The sequence below is a fragment of the Lemur catta genome, chromosome 11 (assembly GCF_020740605.2).
Source record: "Lemur catta isolate mLemCat1 chromosome 11, mLemCat1.pri, whole genome shotgun sequence".
Classification (NCBI taxonomy): domain Eukaryota; kingdom Metazoa; phylum Chordata; class Mammalia; order Primates; family Lemuridae; genus Lemur; species Lemur catta.
Window position 1 is genome coordinate 5446044 of NC_059138.1, and position 6000 is coordinate 5452043.

Consider the following 6000-nt stretch of genomic DNA (forward strand, 5'->3'; position numbering starts at 1 on the left):
CCCCTCTTCTCCCCACTCAGGAGGATTTCTGTTTTTAGTGGTTTCCCTTGAAATCTTTACTTAAAAAACACATGCGTTTAATTAAACATATTCTACAGCTAACCAGTATCTTTATCCTCTATCTGAAAAATACAACACCATTAGGTTCTGCTCCTTGTTGTGTGATATTCTTGTTTTGAATTTTAGTTCTATCTTGATTTATTTCAACCCCACAAATTAAATAGTTTAATATACTCACTGTTTGTTTAGATTTACCTGTGTTTGTATTAAGAAATAAATTTTTTTCTTGTAGTTCAGGCCTTCTCTCTGATATCATTTTTCTTTTTTCTTAAGGTGCATCTTTTGTAAGTTTTTTTTTTAAGAAAGTAAAGATCTCTTGGTAGTAACCTTCTGTTTTTATTTATCAGAATATTCTTTATCATATCTGGCTCAAGATAGATAGTCTCACTGGTTATATAATTCTAGCTTCACAGTATTTTCTGTGAACACTTTAAGGCCGTTACCCAACTACCTTCTGACTTTTTTTTCAATAGGAAATCTGTCTTCTCTCTGGTCGTGTTACTGAGATAATTGGTTTTTCCCCAAAAGGTGGACAGGACGTCCCCTTCGATGTCCTGCAGCCGAGTGTTAAATGGGTCAGACTTTATTAGATTGCCCAAGGAGTGGAGAAGCAGGAGCATAGCTTGAAAATTGACTTCTCCTTGTATGAGAGGGGAGGAGGTTAAAATATAGGATCTATTTTATTGAAGGAGGTGGGGCTTATAAGCAGAGGGTGGAACATTCACATCTTTTCTGGGAGTGGGTGGAGAATTTCTCAGAACCTGGAGTACCATCTTTCCTTTCATGGTTTCTTCTGCTCATCACCATGGTGATTGCCAACCATCAACATGCCTGATAGGAGCATCTTTTAGGATGGAAATGATCATAAAGAAGTTAGGGGTTTCTAGAGGCCAAGTGGACTGTCATCTTGGATCCCACAGTCTAAGTCAGTTCCAATCAGTCTGGTCACAAGGATGTCAGGTGTCCTCCTCCTTAAAGATGCGCACAGTTGGATGGGCAGCGTTTGGGATGAAGTCAGTACTCAGCTGTGGTGGACAGAGCTAGAGGGGGAGGTAAATGCTCAGTTACTTTCCACAGGCATCACACCAGGTAGTGGTGTTCTGCAGCATCACACCAGGTAACTGTTCCGCAGCATTACACCAAGTAGTGGTGTTCCACAGGCATCACACCAGGTTGCTGTGTTCCACAGGCACTCCCCTGGGTAACAGTTGCTTTTAAGATTTTTTTCTGGTCTTTGGTGTTTTGAAGATTTACTTCAACATGTGTAGGCCTTTTTTTGTGGATTTATTTTTTTCCCTGAAAATTCTTCCTGAGGAATTATTTTAAAGAGTTCTGAGTCTTAGAATTCATATTAATACTTTTCTTTTTCAATTCTGAAAAGCTCGCTAAATTATCCTTTTGAATAGTTCTTTTTCTACATTCACTCTAATATCTCATCCTGAAATTCTGATTAGACACGTTAGAACTTCTCACTGCAGCTTCCTTATTTGCTAACCCCTTTGAAATTTTTAATTTTTCATCTCTTTATTTCTCCCTGCTATATTCTGGTTAAATTATTCTATAATTAATTTCCAAATTTCTTCACTAATCTCTGCTTATGTTATGTGCAATCTGCTTTTATGCATTCCATTAATTTTTAAATTCAATTTTCAAATTTCCATTATATTATCCTTGCTTCTGTTGTCAAAACTGCAAGAGAGTTTCAGTCTAGGTCCAGGTGCTTGTTGCACAAAGATCCAATTATTGAGAAAATGAGGATTACCAAGGAAAAAGGGAATTTTTTAATACCACAGACATGTTGTCAGGAGAACAGGAGAAGCTGCCTCAAATCCATCTCTCTGACTAACAAAGATCATGGGCTTTTAAAGAAGGGGTCACATGCCTTGGGGCAGGTCATGGTGTAACTAACAACGGGCTATGTGCATTGGGGGCAGGTTGTGGGGGATGTGGATCTTGGCATGAGGAAGTCTGCCCAGGGGACTTCGGAATTTTGGATTCTTTGTCTTGCAGAAAATCCACCATTCCTGGGACACAACTCAAAAGGTCAAGTAGTTAAGGGTAAAAAACATGTAGGCCCAGTGAGAATGGCCTTTATCAATAAGTCCCAAAACAACAAATGTTGGCGTGGATGCAGAGAGACAGGAACACTCATACACTGCTGATGGGACTGCAAACTAGTGCAACCTCTGTGGAAAGCAATATGGAGATACCTTAAACAGATACAAGTAGACCTACCATGTGCTCCAGCAATCCCGTTATTGGGCATCTACCCAAAAGAACAAAAGACATTCTATAACAAAGACATCTGCACCCGAATGTCTATAGCAGCACAATTTACAATTGCAAAGATGTGCTTAGTGTTTATCAAAGCATTAGTGTACAATTGATCAAGGTTACATTAATATATCACAACATTTCTAAAATAATTTAACAGTAGTGTTTTAATTTGGGAAATGTATCTTTCAATGGGATGGATGAGACTTTTCCTCATTTATTTTATATGCATGGATGATACCATTCTTTGCGAGAATGAGATAATGTTCAACATTAATTTTATTCCTACTTTTTATTTTGATCAGTGTGAACATTGAGAAGCCTTGTTTACATAAATGACTCAATAGGAATGGAAAAATTTATGGCAATACCACTCAATTCTTTGTACTCCTTCCAAAATCAATGCCAAATACTACACAGTGGCCTATCATTAATTTTTAATGATCTATTAGTGGATACATCAGCTTTCCTTTTTGTTCAAAACAAATAATGGAAACTACTTGACTTGCAAAAGAATTTAATGGCCAGTCATTATAGTCATTCGATTTCTCAATATCTGGGAGGTATAAAAAAGGCTTTACCAAGACTTATCAAATGACTATAAATTATATCTCTTATCGTTTCATTGAGAGGTTAAATATCCCATTTAACTCAATGTATCTAAAATGTTTAGAAAAAACTGAAATATTGTGAACTTTGATGAACTTTTGTCAATAAACTTAAATAACATTTTAAGTGGAAAATTCTAAAATACATAGAACAAGACAAAATAGTGTATTGAATTCAATGTATCCATCAATAGGCATCAAAAATTATACATAGGCAATCTTGTTTTATATGAACCCCTATCCTTTCTTCTGATTTTTGAAAGATAATCCTATATATCATATCATTTCATCTGTAAACATTTCAGCACAATAAAACAGTAAGACTTTTCCTTTATTATTATTACATCTAAAAAAATGATAAATATTTAACATCATCAAATATTCAGGCAGTGTTCATAGTCCCCCAATTGTCTTATAGATTTTTTTTTACACTTTGTTTATAAGGTTATACTTTCATGCATTGTACCTTATAAGAAGTGTGTACATTTCCTCTGGAGGCATATGTCTGGTTGTCTCTTTTAGTGATAGTGATCATTGACTAGAGCTTTTAATTTACGGGGCTACAAAATGATGATACTCTAATATTATCATTTCTTCTATTTCCTCGCTGAAATACTTCTATGAAAAGAAAACTTTGGCCATTAGGAGCTCTTTCAGGTTGCCTCTTGTGTCTGAAGGAGTTCAGAACACATCATCCCCAAATATACCACTTTGGCATCAGAATTATTTTGAGCTAAAGGCACATAAAAAACAGGAGGTGCAAGAAGATCATTTTGACCTTTGCTCTGCTTCTTAAAAGCTGACAATGAAATTCCCATGTGAAAGATGCCCTCCCTATAGCAAAAGGAAGGTAACATTTGTATTGCCAATGACAGGAAGTGGAGGCTGAGGGAAATCTATACCAATGTCTCTTGTCTTCCTAATCACTTCTTTATCCAATTGTCTACCCTAGCTCAAGCCCTTTGTCTTACCACATTTTCACAACTTACTACTCTTTGTCCAATTCAGTATATAAATGACTCTAAGAGCTTCTTCTTTGAGACTTCATTTCCTTATAAGGGCTCTCCCACCACATAAAACTTGTACCAAATAAATTTGTATGCTTTTCTCCTGTTGATCTGTCTTATGTCAATTTAATTCTCAGGATTAGCTGAAAAATATCCCTAACAGGAAGACGTACAATCTTGCCCCCACCCTGCAATTTCTGGAAACCCCAATAGGATGGTAAAAAGCTGGGCTACCTCACTGGCTCTAGAACCTGAGAATGGGGTCCTGGAAGAACTGATGAACGCTGACAGCAGGCAAGAATTCTTGCCAAAGTTTGATCTTCCAGCCCCTTGTCTACAGTGTCCAAATGAGAAAGGAAGGTCAAATTTCTCCTTGTCCCTTTGTTTCCAATTCAGATTGGCAAGAGAATGATGTTTGTGAGAATTAGTTTGAAATGTGACTCTTGAGTTTTGGGACTTTTTGATAAAAGCCATTCTCACTGGAGTTGGGTGATATCTCATGTTTGTTTTGATTGATCAGGGATGTTGAGCATTTTTTCATGTTTGCTGGCCATTATCTTCTTTTGAAAAGTTTCTGTTCATGTCTTTTGCCCACTTTTTAATGGGGTTTTGATTTTTTCTTGCTGATTTGGTTGAGTTCTTTGTAGATTCTGGTTATCAGCCCTTTATCAGATGTATAGCAAGCAAATATTTCCTCTGATTCTGTAGGTTGTCTGTTTGCTCTGTTGATTATTTCCTTTTTATCCTATTTGACAATCTCCATCCTTTAACTGGTAGATTTTGATCATTGACATTTAATGTGTTGCTTTACATGGTTGAATTAAAATCTACCATCTTGTTAGCTGCTTTTTTTTTTATTTAATCCATCTGTTGTTTGTTTATGTTTTTCTCTTTTTCTGGTTTGGGTTAAATTGAGCATTTTTTGTGATTCCATTTTATCACCTCCATTGACATTATTTGTATCTTTAAAAAAAAAATTTTAGTTGGGTGTGGTGGCTCATGCCTGCGATCTCAGCTACGTGGGAAGCTGAGGCCAAGAGGATTGCTTGAATCCAGGAGTTCAGAAAAAAGTTAGCTGGGTGTGGTAGTATACACCTGTAGTCCCAGCTACTTGGGAGGCTGAAGTGGGAGGATCTCTTGAGCCCAGGAGTTCAAGACTGCATTGAGCTATGGTTCCCGCCACTGCACTCCAGCCTAGGTAACAGAGCAAGACCCCATCTCTTAAAAAAACTTTTTTTTAAGTCATGAGTATAAGATTTATAATATACATTTTAAATTAATCGGAGCATATAATTAAATAATATTGTATGTATTCACATATAGTTAAAGGCCTTAAAATACCATAGTCTCATTTCTCTGATCTTATCTTGGCCATCTCTCCACAGTACTGTAAGTTCTTATAGGGTGGGGAGTTTACCGTATGCAAATGACTCTTGTTCTCCGCCTTCCCTGCTCCTCCCTGTTTTCCTCTTCCCCTTTGCCCCAGTCTCTTCCCATCCCTTCTCACCTCTTCTCTCCCCATCCCATCTCCTTTCATACCCTCTTTCTCTATCTTTCCTCCTTTCATCCCCCCTTTAAAAATAAACAATTAATAGGTTTTATTTTTAAAAACAGTTTTAGGTTTACAGAAAAATTGAGTGGAAAGTACCAAGAGATTGCATATACTGTCTCCTCACCCCTCTGCCATCACCTCTCTGCCCCCACAGTTTCCAGTATTAGTGTAGTTCATTTGTTGCAATTGATGTGCCAATATTAATACATTATTATTAATTAAAGTCCACAGTTTACATTAAGGTTCAATTTTAGTGTTGTACATTCTATGGGTTTTGGCAAATGTATAGCGACATATATCTACCATTACAGTATCATACACAGTAGTTTCACCGACCTAAAGGTCCCCTATGCTCCACTCATTCATCTCTCCCTTTATCTCCCTGAGCCTCTGGTACCCACTGATCAGTTTACTGTCTCCATCATTTTGCCTTTTCCAGAATGTTCTATAGTTAAAATCATACAGTATGTAGCCTTTTCAGATTGTCTTCTTTCACTTA